Source organism: Pinus tabuliformis, chromosome 3_2, assembly GCF_031772625.1.
Source record: "Pinus tabuliformis cultivar Carrire ecotype Pingquan chromosome 3_2, CPIR1, whole genome shotgun sequence".
NCBI lineage: Eukaryota > Viridiplantae > Streptophyta > Pinopsida > Pinales > Pinaceae > Pinus > Pinus tabuliformis.
In genome coordinates, this window is record NC_142302.1 from 1,144,144,906 (window position 1) to 1,144,159,020 (window position 14,115).

Sequence of the window (14,115 nt, forward strand, 5' to 3'; positions counted from 1 at the left end):
AGACTGCTTTCAGAACTCATGAAGGCCATTATGAATTCCTGGTCATGCCATTTGGTCTTTGTAATGCCCCCTCTACTTTTCAGAGCCTTATGAACCACATTCTCAAACCATATCTCAGGAAATTTGTCCTTGTTTTCTTCGATGACATCCTCATCTATAGTTGCACTTGGGCCGCACATCTTCAGCATGTAGATCTACTCTTGCAACTGCTCCGCAAGCATAAATTATTTGTCAAGATGTCCAAGTGTTCGTTTGGCATGGCAGAAGTAGAGTATTTGGGCCACATTGTGGGGCGTGAAGGTGTCAAGGTGGACCCCAAAAAGATCCAGGCAATGCAGGAATGGCCTCAACCTAAGACCTTGAAGAGCTTGAGAGGATTTTTGGGTCTCACAGGCTATTATCGTAAATTTGTCTACAACTATGGTCACATAGCGAAGCCCCTCACCCAACTCCTAAAGAAAAATTCATTCTTCTGGAATGAGGAAGCACAACAGGCCTTTACAACTCTAAAAAATTCCATGTGTTCCACTCCTGTCTTAGCACTACCTAACTTCACCAAATCTTTTGTCATTGAATGTGATGCTTCGGGTATAGGTATTGGGGCAGTCTTAATGCAGGAAGGGCGACCATTGGCCTTCACAAGCCAACAACTCGATGGGAGGAATCTGGGCCAATCTACCTACGAGAAGGAAATGATGGCCATCTTACATGCCGTCGAGACCTGGCAACTTTACTTATTGGGGCGACGTTTCCAAATCCGCACAGATCATCACAGTCTTAAATATTTTTTGGAGCAACACCTATCCTCCCCACAACAAAATAAATGGCTCGCCAAAATACTGGGATATGATTATGAGATCATTTACAAGAAAGGGAAAGACAATAGTGTAGCAGATGCATTATCTCACCAATTTGAGGAGGAAAGTACTCTGCTAGCAATTTCCATCCCCATTCCAGAATGGATTGAAGAGGCTCGCAGGGAATGGTTTTCACACCCCCTCTCTCCCAACTCATTTCTCAATTGCAGGTAGATCCAAATTCCACCAAGGGCTACTCGTGGCAGGATGATATTCTTCGCTACAAGGACAGAGTCGTAATATCACCAACATCCACCCTCAAAAGTCGCATTTCGGCAGAATTGCACTCATCTCCCATTGCAGGACATTCGGGCTTTCAGAAGACGTATGCTCGCACCAGAAGATCATTTTTTGGGACAGGCATGAAAAAGGACATCCTTACTTCTGTAGCAGAATGCGATGTTTGTCAACGCCACAAAGGGGAAACCGTCAACACACCAGGCACATTACAACCATTGCCCATTCCGGCATCAATTTGGACAGAGGTTTCTATGGATTTCATTACAGGTCTTCCAAAGTCAAGGAACAAGTCAGTCATCATGGTGGTTGTGGACTGACTGTCGAAGTATGCTCATTTCTGCGCCCTACCCCACCCATTTACACCAACATTGGTTGCTCAATCTTTCATGGATCAGATCTTCAAATTGCATGGCATGCCCACTTCTATTGTGTCCGACCGTGACCCGATCTTCACCAGTAATTTTTGGCAGGAACTCTTCAGAATACAAGGCACTCAACTAAAACTCAGTACTTCCTATCATCCGCAAACAGATGGTCAAACCGAAGCCGTCAACAAATGTCTAGAAACCTACCTTAGGTGTTTCACTTCAGAAAAGCAACACCTTTAGGTACAGTGGTTACCTCTGGCTGAATGGTGGTATAACACTAACTATCATGCCACCACCAAAATGACTCCCTATGAAGCAGTATATGGTCAACTCCCGCCTTCACCTACTTTGTATCTCAAGGGCTGCTCAAAAGTACAAGCAGTGGATCAACTCCTACAACACCGCGCAACCATGCTCGCCCATCTTCGAGAGAATCTTCATCAAGCTCAGAACTGCATGAAGCAACAGGTAGACCAGCATCGCTCAGAGCGCCAATTTCAAGAAGGGTATCAGGTCTTTTTACGGCTACAACCATATAAGCAAACATCACTCGAAGACAAGGGGTGTTAGAAACTCTCTCCCAAATTCTACGGACCATATCAAGTACTTCAGCGCATTGGAGAAGTGGCCTACAAGTTGGCCTTGCCACCTACCACAAAAATCCATCCAGTTTTCCATGTCTCATGCCTCAAGAAAGTGATTGGGAACAATTGCGGAATTCAGACCAGTCTACCTGAATTGGACGAAGAAGGGTCCATCTGGCTTCAACCCGAATAGGTCCTAGACACACGAGACAAGCAACTGCGCGGCCGCATGATTAAGGAAGTCCTTATTAAATGGAAAGACACCTATCTGGAAGATGCAACTTGGGAACCAGCCACTATTCTTCAGTAGTTTCCGCAGCTTCAGCCTTGAGGACAAGGCTAGTCTTAAGGGGGAGGGCATGTTAGGGTCCCACCCTAACCCCCTTATTTATGTAATGGGATCACGTCATAGTCAAGAGTCAATAAAGCCCATATTAATAATTGTAAGTGGTTAATCCGCAATTAATGACGGAACCACAGTTAGTTGCAAATGGGTCATAGTATTAGATAGATGATATTAATAAAACCCACGGTATTGGCCTGTGGTATTGCATGTATGAGTCATATATATAGGATAGAGACTCCCTGCGAGGAGCATCGTGTCTTATTTTGTAATCGAGCTCTGCTCTATTAGAGGTTGCCCCCTCGAAGAGGCAAGTGAACATTACTCTTTGAATAATAAAATCATTGCTATTTTGTGTTCTGGGTATCTTTTCTTCGCATATTCTGTATTTGGGTATCATTTTGTAGGTTAAGAGCATAAAGGGGGTGCAGTCAGAAAGCAAAAATCCTGAAATGACCCTATATCACCATAGCCTCATTGAGATGATGGTCATTGTTGAGCTTAATAAGCGCCAGAAGTCTTGGGAAGACTTCCTGGTAGAGAACTTTCCTGGAGAAGAAACCCAATTTAAGGTTCGACAATGCTTGGTGGTCCAGTCATTCAAACATAAAGAGGAGGCTTTGTCACAAAATTCCCATATGACACCTAATCCTATATTCAACCCTACTTCTCCTATCCCTGAATCCCCTCAAGAATCAGTCCCTTGTTCTAACGTTGTGGAAGAAGGGATGTCTTTGAAGACCCAAAAAGAAAAGAAGCAAAAGAACAAGTGGAGCAAGGATGATGAAGACCAACTTGAGCCGGGTGACATTGTGGAGACAAAAGGTGAAGAGCCTGCGTCTAAAACCCCTTAAGCCTATCCCAGGGCATAATCAAAGCTTAAGCAAAAGAGAGCCCTCTTTCCAGTCTGAGTACCATCAATTCCTATGGCAGAGATGTCATCCCAAGTTCATTGCAGAACTTGAAGTATGAACAAACCTAAGCATTCTACACCTAAAGTTGTGAATTCTGAGCACATTAACATTCTTTCTTCTCTTGATTTAGATGAAAAAAAGTTACATTCATTCCCTAAGGAAACACATGTACCAATATTTGCAACAGAGGTTCCTTTTGATATTGCATAAGACTTAGTGACACTGTCACCTATTCAACCCTTGCCAAGAAAGGATCCTAGTAGAGATTTCAGTAGAGAGGTCCAGCAAGCTTCCTCACGGAGGAAAGGTAGTAGAAAAGCACCAGGAGGTAGTGCCTCTCAACAGTCCACGTCACCCATGAAAACCCCGACTCCTGTTGAAGAAGAAAATCTGAAGATTCAATTAGTAAAGTTGTAGAAAAGGATTGCCAAGCTCAGTGAACAAGAAAATAAATATAAAGTCTTATTTCATTATGTCAGGGAAGTCAAAAATCAAATCAGGGATACTAATCTCCGATTATTTTCTCAAAATAATGAGCTGAAGCGAAAGAATAAGCAGTTTATGTGTTGGAAAGCCTCCAGGCTTAAACCCAGGTAAATGAATCTAACTGGCATTGGTTTGATATTTATGATTAAGTTTAAGTGGATTTTGAGTGATATTCTTAATATGCTAACTATCTATTTACAGGTTTAGCTGTAAACATTAGTGGCAGGATTGGAAGGTCAGCACAGGGATGGAAAGGATGCCTTGTCATCAGCATCATTCTCATTTTCGTACTCAACTGTTAGTCCTCGACTTGTACTCAAGATGGTAATGGCCAGGTGGAATCCTTCCACATTCCTTTCTGACTTCTTGAAGATCGATGTACACAACTCAAGGAGATTTTGTTATGCCAAGATCAATGCTTTCAAAGTTGAAGATCTTTTCAGATTGGAATAGAAGCAAATTACTCTAATGTTAGCAGTTAGTTATCTCAAAGGGAAGCAGTTTGTTCCAAGTAAGGCAAATTTGATTTGAAGTAAATCAAACATGCTCAGATTAGTTCTAGTTTGTTGAAGATTGCCATAGTTAGATACGATGTTAGTTTTGCATTTAATAAATTGCCTTTAAAGGTCGACGTAATAGAGTATAGTGCTAGTCATTAGCAAGACATACAGTGATCTATGTGATTTGATTTTCAAGACTCTGTTCTGAAGTTATATACATATGACTATTTCCAAGTTGTGGACTAGAGCATTTTCCAGCGTGGTTGATTGTGAGTCATGTTTTTAATGCTTTAAATCTCTCTTTTACTACAGTAAGTTAGCTTACTCCAGGCGTGGGAGGGACCACCACCTCTAGAAATAACCTTGATTAATAGGTAGGATAATTAGGTGTGCACGATTTCATAGTATAAGATTTCGTTGAGTTATAGTTGTAGACATTTCTTGTGTTATTTCGTAGTATGTGTGGTTTGATTTTCAAGCATTTAGCTATCGTTGCATTATAAATCGAATGATTGAAGGATCGTTTTCTTGAGTTTGCAGATTTCCAATTCATTACGTAGTCCATGCTCATGTTTTGATACAGAGTCATACTTTGTTCCTTTTATTATAGCCGAGCTTCTTCACATTTGTAATATGAGCATTCACAATATAGGAACGTAAACTATTTCTGACTTTATATGAACGATTTTTGTACGCTTATGTATATAAACTATGATGTATGGCATGGGTTTGAATATGGATTTCCTCCCATTTGTTCAAGTGAATGATTTATGGTTTGAAGGGTATTGATTGCAGTTGCAAATGAATTTGTGCTTGGTACCAATAGGTATTGTGTTCATTGTTTTCATAGAAATGTGTGATTTATTTCAAGAAGTGATTGTTTAGTTCAAGTTGTGTGATTGATTTCAAGCATTGTGATTTAATTCGAGCAGTGTGATTTAATTCAGAGCATTTCCGGTATGATTTGATTCAAGTTATAAAATTACATCGATTTGAGTTATTTATATGTCATAGGATAATTTATTTTTATTCCAAGATGATAGGATAAGTTCAATTTCCATTCCAAGTATAGTAGCATAGGGATCGATTTCATAGTAGTGTGACAACAATTCAACTTTGTTTATAAACTCAGATAATTTCATTGAGATTTCATTTTCCTTTAAGCATCAATAGATCGATTTAAGTTGATTTCAAAATTAGTCTTTGTAGGTGTGGTTTTAAAGAATTTTATTTCTGAGAAAGAATAGCCTAGTCAGAATAGAATGAGGATGACAGTTTAGGATTTGATTTTAGTTTTCTTTTCAAGTTGTAGTATTGCATTTCTATTTCTTAGGGATTAGGTTTTGTTAAAGATAGTTGATTGCTTGACTCTGGCTCTTGAATAGTTAGAGTTTGAATTTCCTGCTTTGAAAAGTGAAGAGGTTTAATTCTTACTTTAAGAGTTGTGCTTAGATTCAATTTTATTGAGTCTTTTGTTTTAGTAGGTTTGTCTTTTCATTGCCAATTTGATTGAAGAAATTTAGAATAGGAAACAAAGTGTTATAAGGTCTGATGTATTGAGTTAAATTGATTCCCTTTGGATTTCTTTGGTTAAAGTGAAGAATTATTTTTATGTGAGTGAGATGAGCTCTAGTTTATTCAATTGATAGAAGAGTGTTTTTATCATTTAACAATAATTATTAAGGGAAATTGCATACTCTGAACTTAACCTTGAGCCAAAAACACAGTACAACTCATGTTTACAAGTTCTTGTTGACAATTAAATATTAGGAGGTTTAATTGCTAATTAAAACTCTCAAAATGTTTGGCACCATTGCTAGGGAGTTGTATTTTGGTTCAGGTAAGATTATTATTACAGAGTTTCAAGGATATTGTAGGGAAGTCAGAGGGAGGAGAGAGTACGATAAGACGTGAGTGAAGAGCCACGCATCTACCATAGTGGGGTTGCTCCAAAGTCTGATCTTTTTTGGTTATCCTTGAACTTTTATTTCCTTTCCTTTATGCGTAGAAGTAGAAGTAGGCCTAGAGATAGTAAAGGAAAATTTATTTCTAGCTCAAAATTTCCTGCAACTTTTGGTCCAACAACCACACCAATCACTAATAGTATTAATCGGTATATAGGCATAAAGCAAGAAGAAGGAAGTGTTGACAAAAAAGTGGCTTCATAGAGGGAGATTCTGAATCAAGACGAGGAAATAGTTGAACACATTATTTTTGGGAGTACGGAAGGAATTGGATTGGAAGAAACAGTTAAGCTGTAAGAACACACAGATCTAGAATCAGATAAATCAAGGACCACCTTTCAGTACCTCTTGTTGACTAGGTGATCATCAACAAACCTCTTCAAGAACCTGTAGTAGACATGCCCAATGAGGGAGGAGAGAATAGAAATAATAAAGAACATCAGGGGGAAGGAGAAGGCCCACGTCATAACATATTCAGAAAGAACAATGAGGAACGTCATGGGGAAGGAGAAGGCCCACATCATAATCTATTCGGAGGGAACCATGATGGACAAATGGGAGGACTAGAAGAAGAAGAAGAAGAAGAAGAAGAAGAAGAAGAAACCACCTTCAGGTTTCCTATTCCTTATGTAACCAGGAATATCACTATGAAAAACATACCACTGGCATCTCTTCGCTCTTTTACGGTAAGTCCTCTGAGGATCCAAATGCCTTCTTTGTTGAATTTGAAATTTTATGTAGGAGTTATAATTATTATGAGGATGCACATAAACTTAAGCTATTCCTAGCCACCTTGAAATATGCAGCCCTTAGATGGTTTATGAGCCTAGGTGAACAGACTATTTACTCCTGGGATGATATGAATTCCATCTTTCTTAATAAATACCAAGACTTCTGTAAAAGTAGGGATGTGAAAGATATTATTAGGATGCAACAATTGGAAGATGAGAACTTAGAATAATATCTTAAACGTTTCCTTTATAATTTCCATAAATCCCGAGGGGAAAATCTAGATGAGAAGACAGTTAGAACTGTCCTTTTAAAGGGGTTGAGGGATGAATGTATTGAAACCTTCAATCTTCTAAGTGGTGGGGATGTTTATAAAAATCCTTTTGCTGAAGTAGTCGAACTATGTCGCACTTACTCACGAATTCAGGCTAGAGTAGGCAAGAAGTTCCATGACAATTCCTGAGATTATGTGCCATGAAATCAGAAATATGTTCCCAATGATGTCACTAGAGTTGAATTAGGAAACTTATTGGCACGATAAAACTCAAAAAGAAACAAGAAGATGAGAGGAACCCCCTAGCTGCTTGCAAAAAGGGGCAGCGTTGCCGCAACATTACGAAATGGGGTCCAATGTGGCGATACCTCTGAATAAAGAAGATAATCAGGTTCCATTCGCAACAGCATATGGGTTTCGAGGTAACTATGGGCTCTTAAATCAATGACTGATCTAAAAATGGGTCACTTAGGCTTCTTGTCCAACTTACAAGAACCTCTCCCACTTCCAAACCTTTAAATTTTCCAAGTCTTTATGATTAACCAATGCGGAATTAAGAAATGCTTGAAATTATAGGTGTATGCTTATGCTTGTGTTAAAATGATTATATACTTTACTTTCTGTTGTTGTGCTGTAAGTTGATGTGCTTAAACTGCTATATAAATGCATATAACAGTAAATAAAATAGTAGAGACAATGCAACAATAAAATACACACAGAAACAACAATTTAATTAGGATTTCACCCACAACTCTTGGGCTACATCTCCGTGAGCTCTAGTCAACTCAACTATACTCTCTGGGATTATGGTATAAGTCTTTTTTAAAAGATCTTGGCTCACTCCTTCTGTTCTACACAGTAACAGTGGGTTCAGACACCATTTTATCCCTTGGCTCTTGAAGCTCTGGCTCTTGGCTCTTGGTTCTGGGTCTGGCTCTTTGGCTCTGACTCTGGGCTCTGGCTCTTCGGATCTGGCTTCTTTCTACCTTCTATCAGTTTACAACTCTCTAGGCTTTTCACTTGAACTCCAAGTGACTCCCTTGGATGCGTTTTTGCTTCTGCGCTGCCTCCTTTGCCTCAGCTTCCTACTTTGGCTTCACTGTCAGCAAAAAAAAAACCTCAGCAACCCACAACAATAAAAAATAGCCAAAAACTCATGTTTCTGTTGTTCTGTGGCTTTTTAAGCCAAATCACTGCTGTTGGTTCATTTCCGCTTCTCGGTTTTCCGTCTTCTAGTCACAGTCCGCTCAAATCCTTTCTCTAAGCATTAGCAATCATTGCTAAATTCCCTCAGGGATGGATGCCACCTATTTCATAATGGAAGGGAACTATTGGCGCTTGAAATACTTATAAATAGTCGTTCCTTGTTTACACAGAGAACATTGTAAAACACGGGAAAATCCGCAGAAAAAATTGTTCACCCGGACCTCAAAAGTCCTTAAATCTGGTTTATTTCCCTATCGGGTCCATCCTCAATCATTATCGGAAGCTTCTTTGGCCTTGTTCCTTTGTATTTTAAAAATACGTTAAACTCTGAAAATAATGTAAAAATGGCTCCCTTCGGACTTGAAAAAATATATATTTCCATTAACGAACCCTTTCGGGTCCGTCGCATCGCATCGGCGCATATACATATGGCCCGCTCCGTCGCATGACCCCGACGCGATATTGTGATATGGCAATCGCATATATATATATATATATATATATATATATATATATATATATAAATATATAGTATGTATGTATGTATGGTATATGTATGTATGTATGTATGTATGTATGTATGTATGCATACATACATACATACATACATACATACATACATACATACATACATACATACATACATAGATATATAATATATATATATATATATAATATATATATATATATATATATATATATATAAATAACACTTATCCCCACGTCGTTGCGTAACTCCGATGCGATATTGCGATGTGACTTGTCGCAATCGCACATCACACATACCGCAGTCGTTTAATGTGCACTCCACTGTAACCGCCGATTGCAATGTCATGATCACACAAATCATATAACATGTTCCGATATCCACCGATTGCGACTACCGATCAAATTTGGATTGTTGATCGACCAGATCCGATGGCTCCTGTACAGATTTGGTTTAAGCCTCTGATAGGCCTCATTTTACTGTTTTCTTCAGGTTTTTGCCTCTTTCCCAAAGAACAAAAAGGGAACTTCTTTTTATGATAACTCCTTCATCTGAAGTTCGTTTTCGCCCATTCAAGTTGTGTTGGATTCAGAATGAGGAGATCTCTGCAATGAGACTATTTTCGAGAGCAGCCTGTGATTTTCATTTTCATCTAATTTACAAAGGATTTGTGCCATTTGGCACCTTTTACCTCTTATATGAAGTCTTTTAGACTTATAGGTTTATCCAAGATCCATTTTTGGATCATGCCTCCCCACTAGAAGAACTTTTGGTCTCCAAAATACAGATATACTGATCTAAACAGTAAATGATACTGACTCACCCTCTTCTTTCAGCCTCCCTACACTAGCATTTGCATAGTTTCTCTGAACCAATAGTTTCTGACCACTTCCTTTCTTGGATGGGCTGGTCTTCCTTCTTGCCTTCATGTATAACTTCTGCTGAAAGGGTTATGGAAGGTAGTTTGAACTCTTCTGCCTTGATCATTGATCCAAGGTGGCTCAAACCAATGTTCTGCTCCACATAACTTTCATTTGTACCTATTTGAAAGGCTTCCAACAACAACTGTTAACAACAACAGGCATACAGACAACAACTAGATGGACTAACTCCTGCTTCAACAAAAGAAATAGATTTCACATCTTGTGAACACCTCCATGTCCTACATCTGCATACAAATGATGGACTAGATAACAAGCCCATAAAACATGCCTTTAAAAAAATGACCCTTCAATTCAAGCATGTAGAAAAATACCATTAGGACTCTTTTTCAAAAGATGAAACACTTCATCATTATCTCCATTTGGAGACCAAGTTAACTTCTCCCAAGTCAACATGGCATCACATGCATGTCAAAGCAGTCAACCCTGCAAGTTAATTACACATACATGTTCAAAAACAAGGAAATCATCATCCATGTGTTCATGCATCTCATGCTCATGCATGCATTTCATCCTTTAATCTTTTGCTTAAGCACACTGTACTTTCGAAGCTGAAATGAAATATAATGTAGATGCATCAATAGACATGCAATCTTAATCGGATAAGAACTCTAACCATTCCTTAACAATCCCTTTCAAAGGTGCTACCTTTGTTTGCACATCAGCATCAACATGTGAATCATTTTGAGACACATGAGTCATGGAATCTTCCTTTCCATTTCTGCCATCTTCTCTTTCCACTTTCTTCAGCTTTTGTGGAAGCATTTCTGGATTCAGAGTCCAACATTTTGTAGCAAGATGTCCTTGCTTATGGCAGTAAGTGCACTGCATGTGCATCCTCTTGACAGCATGATTTGCCTTGTCCAATGGACCTTTGGCTGCTTGCTTCTTTTCCTTCTTATGCTTCCTGTATGTGGCCATTCTCTTCCAACATCTATAAACGTCATGGTTATCCAAACCACAAAAGGAACATGCACTTCTTTTCCTATATTTATGTGGATTTATCATGCTTTGCACAATCAAAAGGAAAATGTTGAGAACCAGATTTATACCTTTCTCTTTCACCTTTATCGCCTTCATGAGGAGGTGAAGCAAATGAAGAAGTGGCTCCCTTTGGAACACCATCAATCTCTTCAAGGCTGTTGGAGTCTCCCCAACTCTCTCGTTCAAGTGTGTGCTTCTGAACACCTGCATCCTACAAATGATGTTTCAAGCTATTGCATTCCTCTTGAATACAATCTTCACACTCTGTAATGCAACCCCTTCTTGGAGCTATTTCAATGGCCTTCGTGGCAGCCTTGGAACTTTCTCCATAATCTTGTCCATAACCAAGACCCAAATACTTAGGCCTTTCCTCAATCATTATTGGTTCAACAATACCTTGTGCATGTCTACCCAAGCCTTTTCCTTCATAGCCCATCTTGGACATTAGCTTGGAACCTATGCCTTTAGTATGTTTTTCAAAAGAACCAATATAAGCATCCTTAGAGGAATTTGAAGAGAAACTGGAATGGTTTACCTCTTCTTCAAGCTAATACTTGACTAAGGCTTCTTTGGCAACAAAGAGTTGCGACTCCAACTCATGCATCCTTTTCAGGTTCATATTTGCAATATGAAGTTGCCTCTCCATTTCCTGCAGTCTGTCAGTAAGAAACTGCTTCTCTTCCTTCATGGAATTCAGTTGCTTTCTAAGCATGCTACTCTTCCTTCCATCCTCATACATTTCTCTCACGATATCCATCATGGTGGACAATTCTTGCTTCATGTCTTCATCAAAGAATCTTGTGAAGGAAGAAAAATTTGAGTAACCACTTGTAGAAGTTGCCATTATGCCAATGGACAAAAGAAAAACTTCAACAAGATAAATAAAGAGCTTATTTAAGCAACCTTTTGCAACAAACCTCTTGTGCTTTAAGGACTGCCTTGAAGTCCTTTGGGATAAGAAGAGTGCCTTTAGCCCTTCTTCCTATTTGTCCTTCCTAGACTGAGCTATCAATAGCTTTCCCTTTACCTCTGCAAACTCAAACAATAGTCAGTCTGCAAAGCAAGCATACATCAGCCTCTTGTTGTTTAAACACCTTTCAGACAAGCAGTCTTTACTTTGTCAATCAAGCATTCTGATATAACCTTCCTTGAAGGTGGGGTTAATCAATCTTAAGCTCTGATACCACCTGATCTGAAAATAAGGCACTTAGGCTTCTTGTCCAACTTACAAGAACCTCTCCCACTTCCAAACCTTTAAATTTTCCCAAGTCTTTATGATTAACCAATGCAGAATTAAGAAATGCTTGAAATAATAGGTGTATGCTTATTCTTGTGTTAAATTGATTATATACTTTACTTTCTTCTGTTGTGTTGTAAATTGATGTGCTTAAAGTCCTATATAAATGAATATAATAGTAAATAAAATAACAGAGACATTGCAACAATAAAACACACACAGAAACAACAATTTAATTAAGATTTCACCCACAACTCTTGGCCTACATCTCTGTGAGCTCTAGTCAACTCAACTAGGCTCTCTGGGATTATGGTATAAGTCATTTTTACATGCTCTTGGCTCAACTCCTGTTGTTCTACACAGAAACAATGGGTTTAGACACCATTTTATCCCTTGGCTCTTGAAGCTCTGACTCTTGGCTCTTGGTTCTACCTCTTTGGCTCTAACTCTGGCTCTTCAGCTCTGGCTCTACACTCTGGCTTCTTTCTGCTTTCTATCAGTTTACATCTCTCTAGGCTTTTCACTTGAACTCCAAGTGACTGCCTTGGCTACGTTTTTGCTTCTACGCTGCCTCCTTCGCCTCAGCTTCTTTCTTTGGCTTCACTGTCAGCAACAAAACACCCTCAGCAACCCACAACAATCAACAACAGCGAAAAACTCTTGTTTCTGTTGTTTTGTGGCTTTTTAAGCCAAATCAGCACTGTTGGTTCATTTCCGCTTCTCGACTTTCCGTCTTCCAGTCACAATCTGCTCAATCCCTTCTCTGAGCATTAGCAATCATTGCTAAATGCCCTCAGGGATGGATGCCAGTTGTTTTGTAACGGAGGGGAACTATTGGTGCTTGAAATCCTTAGAATCAATTGCTCCCAGTTTACATAGAGAACGCTGTGAAACACAGGAAAATCTGCATAAAACACTATTCATCTGGACCTCAAAAGTCCTTAAATCCAGTCTATTTCCCTATCGGGTCCTTCCTCAATCACTATCGAAATCCGCTTTGGCCTTGTTCCTTTGTATTTTAAAAATATGTTAAACTATGAAAATAACATAAAAGTGGCTCCCTCCGGACTTGAAACAATATATATTTCCATTCACGAACCCTTTTGGGTTCGTTGTATCGCATCTGCGCATATACATGCGGCCTGTTCCGTCGCATGACCCCAACGCGATATTGTGATATCGCAATCGCGCATCATATGTATATATATCTTATATATATATATATAATATATATATATATATATATATATATATATATATATAGTATATATATATATATGTATATGTGTATATGTATATATGTATATTATATATTATATATATATATTATTGAAACAATATATATTTCCATTCATGAGCCCTTTTGGGTTCGTCGTATCGCATTGGCGCATATACATGTGGCCCACTCCATCGCATGACCCCAACGCGATATTGTAATATCACAATCGCGCATCGTATGTATGTATGTATATATATATAACATTTATCCCCATGTCATTACATAACTTGTGATCTTTTCTCAAATACAGTATGCTTCGAAAAACCTTCTTGATATTCTCAGGAAAAGAGAAGAAATAATTCATGACAAAGAACATGATGTCTTGGAAGAAAGTCTAAGTTGAATACCTTATCTTTCCATATTTCCCTTTTCATGTTTCAGTTGGTGAGGTTCATCCTCCAGTGGAGTCTTTGACAAAAATTTGAAACTAATTTGGAGTCGCCAGGTGGATAATTTCAGCCTTCCTATGTCTGATCACTGTCCACCCATCAAAAATCATATATGATACTTGTTGTTCACACCCAGGGAAAATGTGACCTTTCTTATCCCCGGCAATGGCGCCAAAATGTTAACACTCCTAGTTTCCCAGGTTGAGAAAAGAAGCAAAGGAGGCAACCTCATACCCAACTTTTGACATGGTAGCTAGACCTACCAAATCAGAGAGGGCTCTCTCTATAGATCTCTACATCTCAATGAAAATGATTGGAGAGGAAAATAGATCT